Genomic DNA, 16447 nt, shown 5'->3' with positions numbered 1-16447 from the left:
CCCTGAAGATTCTCTAAAATACAAGCAGCGTGAGGCAAGCATCTCTGCTCTGTGAGAAATCCAAACGTGTCTCCAGGCTTTCCTAAATAATAAAAAAGAAAGACCAGCCAAAACATAATGAGCTAAAACTTGGAAAGATGACGCATTTTTAATGCTGAAAACCGGCTAGACTGTTTTTCGATCCAGCATTTCCAAAGCAAATATTTACAGCCAATGAATTGTGTGCAGGCTGAAGTTTCGTGTTTTTTTCCATTATTAAAGGACGTGTATAGAAGTAAGTTGCTGCTGTCATTAACCACAATAAAGGTACGAAAAGTCTGCGAAAACTACATTAGCCAGCGCGTGGCCATTTAGTAAATATTTGCACAGCCACGCCAACAGTGTGGAGTAATGGACTGCCTGCTAAACACCGATAAGTGTTAACTAGCTCAACTTTAAATGGAATCCAAATTTAAAGGAAACAGATAAGCCCAGATCCGGTTCAGAAGCTGAGACCACACGTTTGTGAGCAACATACCAGAGGGAGGGAAGTCAGACGGAATGCTTACTTGTCTGTACCCACTACCTGCCTGATTCTACACCCCACGAACAGAGAGGCAGTGAGGCCTCTCCGGCTACCCCGCAGAAGGGATTCCGGATAAGCAGATTACGGAGTAGCACATCTCACCTCTGTTGTTCTCGTGCAGCACCTGCAGCTCCTCGCGGACACTTAGACTTGTTACGAGGAGTGAGCCTATTGGCTGCGTCGCTCGCGGCTCGTAGTCACTCGGTGGAGCTCGGCGTGTGTGAGCTTGTAGCCTTAAACTGCAGTCGCCCATGTCAGTACAGCGGTTAGTTTCCCTTTTATTTGTGATTGCTGCCTGACGTTGCTGTGGATGTAATATCTGCTTCACCAGCTGGAAAATGCATCACAAGGACTAAGTGAGTAATTTTGACTATTTTTTAAACTCACCAGTAGATTAAGTAAGGTGTGTATATTGTGGGTAATCTTTTAATGAGAACGCATTATGTTAACAGATTAATTGCGAACGTAATGCACAGAACCGCGAGAGATACAATAGAATTAACCCCGTGGCAGCTGTCAACGTCTTACGAGGTCAACCCGACCCGTGTTTACGTGTTGAAGTCAGCTCTGCTGTGCATTCTTTTCTGTATGGTTCTAGGTCATATTTAGGACGTTTCAGTAAAATAAAGTTGAGACTCGGGATTTACAACGCTGTACTGGGGGTAATAGCGACTGATGCGTAATGGCAGAATGGGTCTAATGAGTAAACTGCCAATTTACCAAGCTGTGGACCTGCGTTTGAACCCCTGATTGCCAAGTGACAGAACCTAGTTTGATTCTTCCCAATTCACTTAATTTATCTATACCTAAATAGAAATACGGTAGTAAAAGTTTGAATAAAAAACGCCAAGACCCCTTTGATGTACGTGGTGTTGTACAGTACTTCGTCACTACACCTCAGCTATGTTCGCAAAGTACAATTTATCGTTGTATGTGAAGCATGGTCTTCCTTCCTTCCAAGCCATTAACTGGAAGAAAAAAAAATCACCCCCAAATGCATCTGCGTACTTGCTTTTCATGATTGAAAATAAGTGCTTTTAGCGGTTTCATTCTGGTTTAGCATTTTGTACATGGAGTTCCTCACAGACGCTCTGAAACTGACTGCTTGTACAGAGCGGGACGAACCTATGAGCTTCAGTCAAGTCCCCAGTGTACAGACTGCATCACACTGTGACTCGGCGTCAGCGCCGCGAATGTCAAGAGCTTCAAGTTCTAAAACTCTCCTTAAATGCACATAAGCTACTAGAACAGCCAAACCTAGAACATATGCTCTTCTGTGTTTATATCAGAACAGTTTGGAACAACACTGAACATACGGTACAAAGTACGTCTTCCAAATCAACTTTCCTGTTAATCTACATACCACCATCCCAGTTATCTGGCATGTGAACCTCCCTATCTAACTAGTTTATTATGATATCTCCTTACTTATTGATAACAATGGGAATACATCGAGCCTCGGCAATTGGAAGAAGTAAAAAACCTCTCTTTTCAGACCCGGTGGGCGCCTGTATGCTTCATCCGAGGTATGGAAGATATCCTCGCCAACAGCAATTTTAACTACAAAGTTCCTTTAATTTTGGAATAAACTAGATCTCTAGCTCAAAAAAAAAATCAGAACCCCCCCATGGTGAAACTCAGATTCGAACCTCCTGCACAATTACACCTATGTCTGTATGCGTCCACTCAAAACCATCCCTCCCTCCCCACCTTCTTCCCTTTCCATTATAATCCGTGTTTTCCAACTACTCAGTCTCGTCTCTCTTTGCTCCTGATCTCTCTTTACATTCCTTATTCATATCAGCCTGGATAACCAGTGAAACCACCGAGTCTAGATCTCAAGATATGCTATGTACCTTCACTGTGACTAAAAGAAACTGTTAATTCTGTCTAATTAATATATGTAAAGCATAGGCATAGTAGAGCGTGCTACCTTTCATGTACTGTTCGTGTATTACTGTTTTACTGATTTAACTCAGTTTTCATAAAATAATATATAACTTTTGAAAACAAGAAAAGAGTCTACCATTGTTGCCTACAGGAAGTAGACTCTCATTTACAGCCGCTCATAATTGCGATGCATCTCTCCGCAGGTGTCTACAGCTGGAAGAGCTAGAAGTTGCGGGTCTCTCACAGTAATGTTTTTTTACTTCAATGCAGTTATGGTCATTACCCTTAGAAGTCGATAATTCCCCTCGCTGTTACTTGCAAGTCCCTCTGAATGCACAGCCATTGAAGTCTAACTTAGGATCACACCCATCCCTACGGACAGAAGTACACGAGTTGTCACAATTAATTATGTGGAAAGCATAAAGTCTCTACACACATAAATCTTTAAGTGTGCGTATGACATGTCACTGTGTCTCGCTTGAAGTAGTCTAATTTGCCTGACTGACGTAGGAATGCGTTATAACGATTTCAGACGGTATTGAGGCATTATTTTTTTCACTCGACCACATTTAAGTTTCACATCTGCACTGGGGCGAGGAAGGTACAGTAGAGGTTTGTGTAGGAAAGTACCATCTTGCCTGGCATGTTACCCCCATATTTCACTGTATATATGTTGTTTTAGTCTATGTGTCACTGGGACCCTGCCAGACAGGGCCCCAGTGCTCATAAGTATGTGCCCTGTGTGTGTTCCCTGTGTGATGCCCAACTGTCTCAATGAGGCTCTGCTACCCAGAACCTCAGTGGTTATGCTCTCTCTGCTTTCCAAATTTGTCACTAACAGGCTAGTGACTAAAGTTACCAATTCACATTGGCATACTGGTACACCCATATAATTCCCTAGTATATGGTACTGAGGTACCCAGGGTATTGGGGTTCCAGGAGATCCCTATGGGCTGCAGCATTTCTTTTGCCACCCATAGGGAGCCCTGACCATTTTTACACAGCCTGCCAGTGCAGCCTGAGTGAAATAACGTCCACGTTATTTCACAGCCATTTACCACTGCACTTAAGTAACATATAAGTCATCTATATGTCTAACCTTCACCTAGTGAAGGTTGGGTGCAAAGTTACTTAGTGTGTGGCACCCTGGCTCTAGCCAAGGTGCCCCCACATCATTCAGGGCAAATTCCCCGGACTTTGTGAGTGCGGGGACACCATTACACGCGTGCACTGTACATAGGTCACTACCTATGTACAGCGTCACAATGGTAACTCCGAACATGGCCATGTAACATGTCTCAGATCATGCAATTGTCACCCCAATGCCATTCTGGCATTGGGGGGACAATTCCATGATCCCCCGGGTCTCTAGCACAGAACCCGGGTACTGCCAAACTGCCTTTCCGGGGTCTCCACTGCAGCTGCTGCCAAACCCTCAGACAGGTTTCTGCCCTCCTGGGGTCCAGGCAGCCCTGGCACAGGAAGGCAGAACAAAGGACTTCCTCTGAGAGAGGGTGTAACACCCTCTCCCTTTGGAAATAGGTGTGAGGGCTGGGGAGGAGTAGCCTCCCCCAGCCTCTGGAAATGCTTTGATGGGCACAGATGGTGCCCATCTCTGCATAAGCCAGTCTACACCGGTTCAGGGATCCCCCAGCCCTGCTCTGGCATGAAACTGGACAAAGGAAAGGGGAGTGACCACTCCCCTGCACCTCCCAGTGAAGGTGCCCAGAGCTCCTCCAGTGTGTCCCAAGCCTCTACCATCTTGGAAACAGAGGTGTTTGTGGCACACTGGACTGCTCTGAGTGGCCAGTGCCAGCAGGTGATGTCAGAGGCTCCTTCTGATAGGCTCTTACCTCTCTTGGTAGCCAATCCTCCTTCCTAGGTATCCAAACCTCCTTTTCTGGCTATTTAGGGTCTCTGCTTTGAAGATCTCACCAGATAACGAATGCAAGAGCTCATCAGAGTTCCTCTGCATCTCCCTCTTCACCTTCTGCCAAAGGATCGACCAGTGACTGCTCAGGACGCCTGTAAAACCGCAACAAAGTAGCAAGATGACTACTAGCAACCTTGTATCGCTTCATCCTGCCAGCTTTCTCAACTGTTTCCAGGTGGTGCATGCTCTGGGGGTAGCCTTCCTCCTCTCTGCACCAGGAGCTCTGAAGAAATCTCCTGTGGGTTGACGGAATCTTCCCCCTGCAACAGCAGGCACCAAAAGACTGCATCACTGGTCCTCTGGGTCCCCTCTCAGCACAACGAGCGTGGTCCCTGGAACTCAGCAACTCTGTCCAAGTGACTCCCACAGTCCATTGACTCTTCAGTCCAAGTTTGGTGGAGGTAAGTCCTTGCCTCCCCACGCTAGACTGCATTTCTGGGTACCGCATGATTTGCAGCTGCTCCGGCTCCTGTGCACTCTTCCAAGATTTCCTTCGTGCACAGCCAAGCTTGGGTCCCCGACACTCCTTCCTGCAGTGCACAACCTTCTGAGTTGTCCTCGGTGTCGTGGGACTCCCTTTTGTGACTTCGGGTGGACTCCGGTTTGCTCTTCTTCCAAGTGCCTGTTCAGGTACTTCTGCGGGTGCTGCCTGCTTCTGTGAGGGCTCCCTGACTTGCTGGGCGCCCCCTCTGTCTCCTTCTCCAAGTGGTGACATCCTGGTCCCTCCTGGGCCACGGCAGCACCCAAAAACCTCTACCGCGACCTTTGCAGCTAGCAAGGCTTGCTTGTGGTCTTTCTGTGTGGGAACACCTCTGCAAGCTTTATCTCGACGTGGGACATCCATCCTCCAAAGGAGAAGTTCCTAGGTCTCTTCTTTCTTGCAGAACTCCAATCTTCTTCCAACAGGTGGCAGCTTCCTTGCACCCTCAGCTGGCATTTCCTGGGCTCCTGCCCACTCTCGACACTGTCACGACTATTGGACTTGGTCCCCTTGTCTTACAGGTACTCAGGTCCGGAAATCCACTGTTGTTGCATTGCTGGTGTTCTTCCTGCAGAATCCCCCTATCACGACTTCTGTGCTCTCTGGGGGTAGTAGGTGCACTTTACACCTACCTTTCAGGGTCTTGGGGTGGGCTATTTTTCTAACCCTCACTGTTTTTTACAGTCCCAGCGACCCTCTACAAGCTCACATAGGTTTGGGGTCCATTTGTCCATTCCACTTTTGGAGTATATGGTTTGTGTTGCCCCTATACCTATCGCAATCTACTGTAACTTTACACTGCTTGCATTACTTTTCTTGCTATTACCTGCATAATTTTGTTTTGTGTGCATATATCTTGTGTATATAACTTATCCTCATACTGAGGGTACTCACTGAGATACGTTTGGCATATTGTCATAAAAATAAAGTACCTTTATTTTTAGTACTTCTGGGTATTGTGTTTTCTTATGGTATTGTGCATATGACACTAGTGGTATAGTAGGAGCTTTACATGTCTCCTAGTTCAGCCTAAGCTGCTTTGCCATAGCTACCTTCTATCAGCCTAAGCTGCTAGAAACACCTCTTCTACACTAATAAGGGATAACTGGACCTGGTAAAAGGTGTAAGTACCTCTGGTACCCACTACAAGCCAGGCCAGCCTCCTACAGTTTGCCAGATCAGTTTCACAGCTTGAAACTGGAGCACCGCTCAACTGCATCGGGGGTGGTGTTGTCACTACTCCTGACGTACATGCTACCACTTGCTTAAAAGTGGAGGATGAGATGACAGTAGCCAAATGGGGATAGGCTGGAAGGAGTCACTGAAGGGTGAGAAGTGTCAAGAAAAGACTTGAGAAACACAATAGCATCAATGTGAGTTTCAGGCTAGCCTTTTGTACGAGGATGCTTGGCAATCTCTCTAGGCGCGAAGATGTAGCATGGAATTGTGGCACAGCAGTGTCTCTTGTGCCTCAGCTACTCAAAACGAAATGCTTTTGTTTACCTTGGATTTTCCGTCCAGCCACTATTGATCTTCTCATGGTTCCCTTACAATTTCCTTCCCTCCTGCTCACTCCCACACAATTGCCTCAACTACGCTCTAGAAGCCAGTGGCGTCACGAAGTAGACACACATGACACAATACCACTGGGCCTCTCAGGAAATTACACTTTCTATTGTCTCTTTTTTGTCTAGTGTATTCTCCAGCAGTGTTTGAAGATGGAAGGATAGGGAATTAGTGATTTAATAAACATTTGAGGTAATGTCTGTGTCACTAAATTTAAGATTTCATTATCTGCATATCAAAGATAAACATTCCACCTTTCTGACGTAACTGGACAACCACTACCTTGCCCAACTGAACCAAAAACAAAACTAAACCATATATGCTTTCATTACCAGTGCCAGATGAAATACATTTTTCACCTGATAAAATCCAACACGAGGTGCTCATTTATGTGCTACGATGATTATCATCTATATTGTTTTGCCCATAAATGGGGTATGTCATCAAGCATTTTGTGGTTAGTGTACCAAAATAAGCATCTCCTAGGATTTAACATCCATTTTACACTGGCACAAGTTTGAGTTGCCGAAATTTGCCTGCAGAAAATTGTAGGGATGCAGCGTTTAGTATAAAACCAGAATTCCCGTATTTACAGTATCAAGAGTTAATGCACATAATGGAATTTGAAGAGGGACTGTTAAAAAAATAATTTCTTATTTTTGTAACCTTTGGCTACAAATTCCATTTCCAACTTGATGTCTTCTTCTTGGGCATGCCAAGCGTCCTTGTACATCTTGGCCATCATACATACCTTACTAAGGTGCCCTGCTACTTGCAGAATGCCAGCATCAAACAATACATGAAGCAGTTTTAGCACACAGACTCTTTCTGGTCTTTTACTATTTAAAAAAAATGATAGGTGTTTATGGTTTACAAGTCTGCACTTATAAGTAGTGGGCATGTAATTTAGTTAAACATATGAAAAAGGAATACTGTATGTGTTGGAGGCTGGGTTATTAGTAGGGATAAGTATACACCTACCACTAGCAATAAGGCCACCCTGCCAACATAGGGACCAGTCAAGGTCTCAATACATTAGCCCCTGGCTCAACCCCTGGTAACTGATAACGAGCAGGCAGGTTTAACATAGGGGACAGGCATTTAAATACACCAATACAGTAAATAAGCAAGACATAACTCAATAAAAATCCCACACCAGTTTCTAAAAATTAGGAAATATTTTTATCTTTAAAATGATAAAAATCCTATATAGGGAACCAGAGATATGAATTTTTAAAGATTAAATACAAAAATTTGCTTTCTAGTACTTAAAATCCATTCGTGCCAACCGGGGACATCTGGTTGCGCTAGCCCGGGACCAAGTCACAATTTGAGGCCAACCGCAAGGGAGCCCTGCTTGGAAACACTGAGCGGGAGGCCTCTGTAAAAAATTTACCTTCAGACTTAAAAACTTTCCTTGAAGATTTTTTCTTGACGCTGTGAAGTCCACTCCAGCAAGCCAATTTCGATGCAATGTCATCAGATTGTTTTTCAGCGAGGCCACAATCTAATCTTGGAAGTTTGGAGGTCCGGAGCTTACAGGGGACGAACCTGCAATTCAGGCTGGGTGGCAGTTGAAGGTGGCTTGACATCTGGTTCGTCCACTTATGGAGCTTTTTGCCAAAGTTGCTCCAAACTACTGGAACTTCTTCCTTAAATTCTCCTTGATGGTTCAAAGTGCCCAAAACACAAATCCAAGGGTCTAGGACCTCTGAGATGGTCTTTGGGAGTTTGGATTACAATTACCGCAGTGCACCTGGCCAAATCCTCAAAAGTCCAGTGGACATACTGCAGGCTGTGGACTTCTTGATGGAGATGGTGCAGAGAAGCTCTGCTAACCTGTTGCTTTCAGGGAGTCCACTTCTTAATCCTTTTGGAAGCAAGGAAACCTTCTCAGGGCTGTAGTTCCCAGTGTGCAGCAGAAGCATTCCCTCGGAGAGCAGTCCTGTGTGGTGCACACCAGCGTTCCAGCAGGGCAATACTTTTCCTTGTGGTTTCAGGCAGCATATTTGAGTTGCTATGCAGCTCTCACATGTTTATTCAATGGTCTGGGGGGACAAGCAGGGGACACCCCCATCCAAAGAAATGCAGGGTGCCACCCAAAAGCATGACACCTTCCTCCAAAGTATGGCATATTCTTGTCTAACAAAGCACCACACTTTAAAAATCCAAGATGGAGGATTGCTCTCCAGCAGAGTTGGACCTGGCTAAAGCAACCTACTGGTGTGGCTCATTTCTTTTAAGACTCCCCTTCCAGACCATCTGCAAATTCCATTCCTTTGCTTGCCATCTGATTGGGGGTTACAGGGAAAGAAGGTAGGCCTGGTTGGCATTCTTTTCTGTCCTGTTCTCTTTGAAGCCCAGTTTGATTTACCCAGCTGCAGAGCTCCCTCCGCAGATAACCTTTGCTCTATGCAGGCCACTTATCACCTCATCAAAGCAGTCTGGCTAATCCTGCTAAGGCTGACCAATTGGGAGCGGCCACTAGCAGGCTAAATTTTGTCTCACTGAAAAGAAAGTCCTGTAACTTTTTTTTCTGTATTACTTATGATAAATCCAACAGTGGAAAGTTGTTGGATTTATCATATTAGCACTCTTTTGAGTCCTTGAATGACACATTTAGCTCCTTACTACCAATATTTACACTTTTGTCAAATATTCCAATGTTAGCCTATGGAGCTAAGTATTTACAGTGGGGAAAAATTAAATGGGCAGTTTTTCTCTCACCAGGGCATATAGCACATATTTTTTTATACTGTCTTTGCTTATAGTTACACAGCATCCCTCCCTTAGGACACCTAGGGGAGACCTAAGGGGTGATATATATAACTTTAGGCTTTTGCATGTGTTAAGATGGCCGCTGCAGTAGTTTACACAAGAATGCTATGAAAACAAATGATGGATTTTAACTTGTATATATATATGGTGCCAGCTTGTAGGCCAGATTTGTCCGGTAGAAGGCGTTCCGCCGAAACGCGTTGACATCTCACTTCAGGACTCTGTGAAACCTTTACAAGAAATAAATTTGATGAATTCAATCTGGCATTGTTGAATACAACTTTGTTCGAATGGTCGGGATTTAAGTAACGGGATTGGTGCAGCCGTCAGATGGTTATCGTTCCATCTGTTGAAGATTATATATATATATATATATATATATATATATATACACAAATGAGGCAGATCACCAGTTTGGAAGTACCTTAAATTCCAAAGTCGAATTTGCACACTGTTCACTTTTTTAAGGCCAGTCTGTAAGGTATGGTTGCCTTTAAAAATGACAGCAGGCAACACAGCATTGCACATTTCAGTGCAGAAAATTTGCTGGGCCTGTAAAACTCCCTGCCCTACCAAGTACTTCAGACTTCTAGATAGTTTGATTCCCCTTTGTCCTCTTGTATACTTTGGACTTACAGGGGTCTGTTATTGCCAGTTGTAATTATACACAGTAGCATATCCCTTTTTAATAAGAGTACTGGCCCTGGGCCTGGTTATGAGGGCACAGTCACAGCCATTTACCACCAATAACTGACTCTGACAAAAAAAAATGGGTTGACCAGGCTAAAAGGATGATTTCCTCATGGTATGCAATCAAGCATTGTCAATACTTGTAGTTTTGCTAATGCCAAGACAGTTTGGCACTATCATAGATATACTCCCATATTTGCAATGGAAAAAACTGCAAGTATCAGAATGCACAGAAATAATAGGACACAAAGAACTATCCACATCTGTCATGGGAACAAAGCTACCTTGGTGATGCCACCATGTTTAACCATTCTCTGCACTATGGGTTGCAAATGCAGCATCTTTCTCAACCCTTAAGGTGTGCAAACGCAGTTTTACTTGCATAATTCGGTAATGCTAGGAAAGTTTGCCATTCATCAAAATGAGTAAAGTTTCAAGTCATCCCTTTATTATTACAGCTGAAAGTCTCATGGGACATCACCATGGAGGAAATTGCCTTTCCATTGTCCCTCAGGGTTCCTGCTCTGGGTGACAACTGGAAAAAACAATGACTGCTAATTGGCTGGACACAGACTTTCACTTCCCAGCTGCCGAAAGTTCTGTCTTGGGCCTTTTTCATAGAACATGGTTACAGCTACACATCATGCCCCTGCTATTCACAGTGATGTCATGAGTGTAATTTCAGATGTCATCAGTGATGTCATCAGTGATCTTCCAGAACATGTCATGAGTGAGGATCAATCAGAGGCATAGGAAGTGAAAGGCAAGGAAGTGAGTTATAGTTACTGCAATTAAATATACCTGGCGAACGTTTTTTTATTTTTTTAGTTTAAAATGTTATGATTTAATGGATATTGTTACTTAACTATAACATCACTTGAACCTTTGTTTTTTCAGTGAATTTCTAAGGTTTCTTTAAACATAAAGTGACAAACTAAGGAAATTTGTTTTTCAAAGTAAGGCAGGCCCACTGGCTTTTTCAAAGCATCAGAACACCAAAATATAAAAGACTGGCCTATTGGCTTTTGTACGGGGTCAGCACACCAATCTTTATAAAGCAGACCAATCCTATTGACGTTTTCAAAAAGTCATAAATAACCCTATTCCAAAGTAATTCTTCTGAATACACACGGCAATACATAAGTATTATACCAAAAACTTAATATAATGCATTTTTATTTCTAACAACTCTAAATATGTGTTAGTCTTCTTTAAAGCCACAAAATGCAGCCATAGGATCAACCAGAAGAGGTCCCTGCACTCCAGCTGAATAAAATACATCTCCAGCTCAGAGTGCTTTAATAATAATGCTAAGCTCTCCTGTGGTCATGCATTCACTGACTTAGAGGACTTACACTTTTTTAAAGTTTCCTGGTAAGATGCTCTTCTCCTTGCAGCCCCCCATAAAACACTTTTCTAAATTGTTGGTGGTATCCCTGCCTCTTCTTGTGGGACTTGAGAGGGGACAATCATAATCTGTAAAATCAAGGCCATGCAGGCCGTTATGTGATGTCTCCAAGCAGAAGAAGTGAATACATAATCTGCGGACAGGTGAGGCCGGGATAATTTTTTTTTATTCATGCATGCCCTGGTTGCACTTGGGGCTCCCATGGCCTTTGAGTTTTTTTTGTTTTTCAAAAATAGCATTGCAGGAGCCCACTCTTGATTTTTATTTTTTTATTTTTAAGTGGGTGCCCCAGTTAAACCCAGGGCACCCACAGCATCACTAACCATTGGGGGCTGTTGGTGGGGGCAAATGGCCTGAATGGCACTGCCGGCTTGCCTCAGAGCACCTATCCTGGATTCAGGGGGTAGGCGGCTGTATTGCTATGCTACTGCTTGGCATACTGTCTTAGGTCAGGCCCAAGGGGATGGGGTCTTTGGGGCCTGTTCATTGCTCAGGGAGGAGAGCACCATGCCCTGCTCCCTAATAAGACCTTGGTCCCCAGGATATGGTCCCCAAGGCCATAAAATTGCTCAGGGAGAGGGGCTGCATGCCCCCTCAAAATAAACTGTCATTAAATGGCTCAGGCCTGGGGACGATACCATGAGACCATTAAAAGATTCAGCGATGGGGGCACATGCCCCTCCACTTTCAAATTAATGGTACACTGCCTCCCCCAGCCCTGGGAGTACAGGATGCATGAGACGGGGGTCTCGTACTCTCTGTGCCACTGGATCCAAGCTATGAGATGTGGGTTGTACGCTCACTGTATCACTAGAACCAAGCTATACCCAAATGAAGAACCCCAATCAAGGCTAAACAGGTCTTGGGTTGCTTGTGTTCCGGGTCAGGGAGGGCCTGGCCTAGCAGATTGGCTAGACTGTTCTTATTGGAGCAGGGTCAAGACTGATTTGCATATGGTTGTGTCCAAACTCAGGTGGCATGGTGAGCAAAAGAATGATGGGTCAAAATGCTACCCAGAGCAATTGCCAGTGGTTAGATACATTTCAAACATTCCTCCTGTGATGTTTTGTATGTTTGATACACGTTATTGTTAAACAATAGTCACTGAGTGGGCACAGTAAGCTTTGTTTGATTACTGTTTTTCTTGTCCTAGCATCATAATTAAAAACCACTTTAACAACACATCACAAAAAAGTAAAAATAAAAAATGAGCAAGAACAAACTGTGTTTGATTAGCAATAGATAATGCACATGCAAATATGCACACACCACCTTCCCACATCGAAAGAACTGCATTGGCTTCCTCTTTCAGACAACATTCTGTTCATCAAGCTGCAGATCATGCACATGACTGCCATCATTAGAAGTTCATATTTTCAGCCTGAGAAACTAATAACCACTGTTGATATCTGCACATCATGGAGCTGAATGCTGTAGACATCCGATACCAAATAATACAACAGATAGAAAATACCTGTCTGTCAGTTTAGTTTTCTATCTCTCCTTTTAGACATCTGAAAAATCCCAAGCTACACCTCACTGACACCTTCACTATTTCAGTTAAAAAAGAATGAACAGCTCACTTTTTTTCAAGACAACCTGTGGCCAAGCTTCCACCAGACCAACGGTGTCCACGCATCCCAGTTCTCAAATGCCAGGTTCTAGTCCCCACCATAGAACTGCATTTCCCACTGCTCTCACAGGGCAGGCAGCTAGGATACCTCCCCCCTCCTTGTTTCTGAACATGGATTCTTTACCGCACCCTACCTTTCAACCCAACCCATTGTCATTGTCTCTCACCTCCCCCAAATGTCACTAATCCCCTGTCTGTGCATCACCTAAATCAACCTTCACTTCTCATCTCACAGTGCTAAGCTAAGCATTGGTGAGATGGTGAAAATTCCTTGAACGCTGGAAGACGGTGAGCTCCTTCCATGGCTACATGAGATGAGAGTTCTTCATCCTATCCACCAATAAGAGAGAGTTTCATGAAATCCCATAGGGACATGGATGGTTTGCTTCTTTTGAAATTTCATGCACTACTTTTGGTAATTTAGATTCTGTTTTATAATGAATCATTTAGCACATTTCTAAAAGCAAAATGTGTACAAAGGAACAACTATATAGATCTGGAATGAAACCATGTGCAAGGTTTAGCTCACTGATCAGTTTTTCTCCATCAAATACTCTACTGTGTCTAAAAACATGTTTGTACACTTTGAAATCTTGACACGGATGTTCACTGTTAATCACCAATTATGATTATCCTCTACTCTTTAAATCCATCCTCTAATACACACAACTGTTTCTCAAAGTGAGATATGTGCTGTAAATATAATCTAAAGGGCGTTTACCTTTGAACTGAGCTCATGCTACTGTGAGGAAGATGAAACAAAAATCTGATTTTGTATTTTTAAATAAACTTTTTCAACTGGCTCAGATCTGTTAAATTCACAAAATATCAAAGATGATTGCCTTTGTGGCACCATCTACAGCATGGGTACTCACAAACATTTTCCCAGGGGGCGCAAAGTATGCTTTGTGGTGTGCCCAAGCATCGCACTGATGCCAGTGAGGTGGGAGTAATTTTTTGCTGGGCCAGGCTGGTGGTAAGGTGGGCAGTGGGAAAGTGAACCATGTACATTTTGTGGTCAGTGAGTCATAGAGCTATTTTATAGGTTTCATTCCATACTGCCTTCTAAATAAATGCCTTGTCTCCAAAACATTCAATGACTTCACAATACTAGGTTATGCAGTATCTGAATCACCATTACTTTACCACACCTTAGGGTAAGCCTTCTGTGGCATATTATGTTAAAGGGGACGTCTAGGTTCTTACTTTAGAATGGCTTATTTTATGAGAATGTGTTGAGGTAAGGGAAAGAATGTTGGGGTGCTGGGAGGAGACAACTGGCAGTTGTCGAGTGGCTGAGGTACCTAAATAAGGATTTCCCCTTTCACATATGTTCTTCTGGGTTTTATTTAAGAAAACACCTCATTTTAGAGACATGTGTGATGAACCTCAAGCACCTCAACACATCTATGAGGCTTTGAGAGAGCCATTTTGAGGTGTGAACTTGAGACCATCGACTGGTACTGGTGTAGTGACTTCAGCATAGCAGGCAGCCACCTCTGGATCTTTAGAGCTTCCAAGGCAAAGATCACTGTGTGAACGATCAGACTTGGTGCAGAAGGAAGGAGTTGGGGAGGCACAAAGTCAGTACAAGTGCAATAGAAGATGCCTGGTCTCTGAAAGGCAGTGAACGCGATAGACTTCACACACGCTAAATTGTCAGCAAAGCCATTGCCACAAGAACACTGCCTCTTCTGCACTAGCATGGAGTGAACCTTCTCCTGCGTGCGCACAGTTGATTCTGGTCACATGTGCATGTCACAAAGAGGAAATTGCGCGATGATGCAATACGAATATGGCAGTCATCTTAATTTGGCAAGATTTATATGGCTTAATATTCAAATACTAAAGGATTCTAAAAGAAAAGTTACAAAAATGTATGTGGAACTCACTCGTTCTTAGGTTTGCATTAAGATTTCAGCGTCACTCTGGTTCTTGTCTTAATTGAAAAGGAAAACTTTTGAGGGGCACACTGTCAGAGTAAAAGACACTATTTGCATATTACTTGTGGCAGACATCTTGAAGTGGTGAATTGAGTCAATTTCAAATGTAACATTGCTCTGGTTTCAAAAAGATTCACTGGAAAGTGGAGTTAAAACCATTGATTTTATATAATCACAGTTGACATTTGCTAGTACAGTATGTACAATGTTACTGCAACACCAGTTGTTTTTACCCTGCCCTGCTGAACAAATTCTCAGATGGAGGAAATGGAAAAAAGCTTTTGGAAACTATTCAAGGTTGTGTGGCACAAATTTAAGTGCAGAAAGCAAACATGCCCCTCTTCTACGTTGTTTGGGAGCTGAAGGGCAAGAAGTGTTGGAGAACTTACAGGAGTTGTCACAAAATGAAACAAGAGATTTGAAGGAGTATGAAATTGCTAATTCAAGACTTGATTTTCATTATTTATCATGAGTAAGCAAAATCTTTAAAAGATACCACTTTGGTTTGAGGGAGTAAAGGGAAAATGAATCAGTGGAAACATTTGTCACAAGTCTCAGGAAATTGGCTTCAACCTGCAAATTTGGAGGAACTGTGGAGAAAAGAATCAGTGATCCGTTTGTACTGTGGTGAAACAATGACAAAATCCTTGAGGAACTGTGGACGAAGGATAAACTGGCCCTAGAGGAAGGTATAGTGATGAAACATGTTGAACATGTGTTAAAATGTGTGGAGGAGCTAAGTATTACAAAAAAAGGGTAAAGCAAGTGTTTCCAGTGATGTTTCGAAGGACAGTGCATCTGATTGTAGCTAAAATAAAAGTGGGTCTAAAAAAATGTGATATAAAATTCAAAGGATTGCTTGTTTTATGTGGGCTGGAGGGACATAGATCAGATGACAAAGTATGTCCAACCTGGTTCTAGACATGCAATACATGTGGGATGAAGAGACATGCTAGCAAATGTTATAGAAGTAAAGGCAAGAAGTTTCCTAAACGTAAAGTTTCATAAATGTGTCAAAGTGGTGTTGAACATCAAATGTGTGTTGATTGGGAATCCGACAGGGGTTGTGGTGATTGATGGAGCAAGATTACCCATTAGGTTTTACTTTTGCTCTCAGATGACAATAATCTCAAAGGATACCTTGATGAAACAGTTTCTGGAAGGGAAAAAACTGTTGAGGATGTCTTTCAATCCTCAGGGATATGGAGATTCTACAATTAAAATGTTGGAGTATTTTGAAGTGAGCATTGAAGTGGGAAGCAAAGTTAAGCATGGAAAAGTTTGTGTCTCAGGAGGGAGATGATTTGTTAGGTTGGGTTCATCAAGTCCAGACTGAGGAGATACTATTAGGAGTTAAGCAATTTATAAAGGAATATGAACATCTATTTCAGAACAAACTTTGGAAACTTGGTGGATATAAACACTGAAAAAATGTGGGAGAGTCGATAATTCCTGTAGTGTCAAATGTGAGATGAATCCCTATTAGCATGCAAGATGCAGTTTCTGGTGAGTTACAGAGGTTGTGTGACACTGGAACAATCAAGCCTGTAGAAGCCACTG

The 16447-nt window shown here is 43.2% G+C and overlaps 1 long non-coding RNA gene across 1 annotated transcript in view; it reads left to right on the top strand.

The window, feature by feature from the left end:
* Nucleotides 1-672: 672 nt before the first annotated feature.
* The window catches only part of LOC138257652 (uncharacterized), a 1190164-nt gene continuing 1174389 nt past the window's right edge, over nucleotides 673-16447 (top strand). The window contains exon 1 of the long non-coding RNA XR_011198404.1: nucleotides 673-921. This is a non-coding gene — a long non-coding RNA (uncharacterized lncRNA). The remainder of the gene's footprint in view (nucleotides 922-16447) is intronic.

Source organism: Pleurodeles waltl, chromosome 1_1, assembly GCF_031143425.1.
Source record: "Pleurodeles waltl isolate 20211129_DDA chromosome 1_1, aPleWal1.hap1.20221129, whole genome shotgun sequence".
Classification (NCBI taxonomy): Eukaryota; Metazoa; Chordata; class Amphibia; order Caudata; family Salamandridae; genus Pleurodeles; species Pleurodeles waltl.
This window is presented reverse-complemented; position numbering and strand designations above follow the sequence as displayed.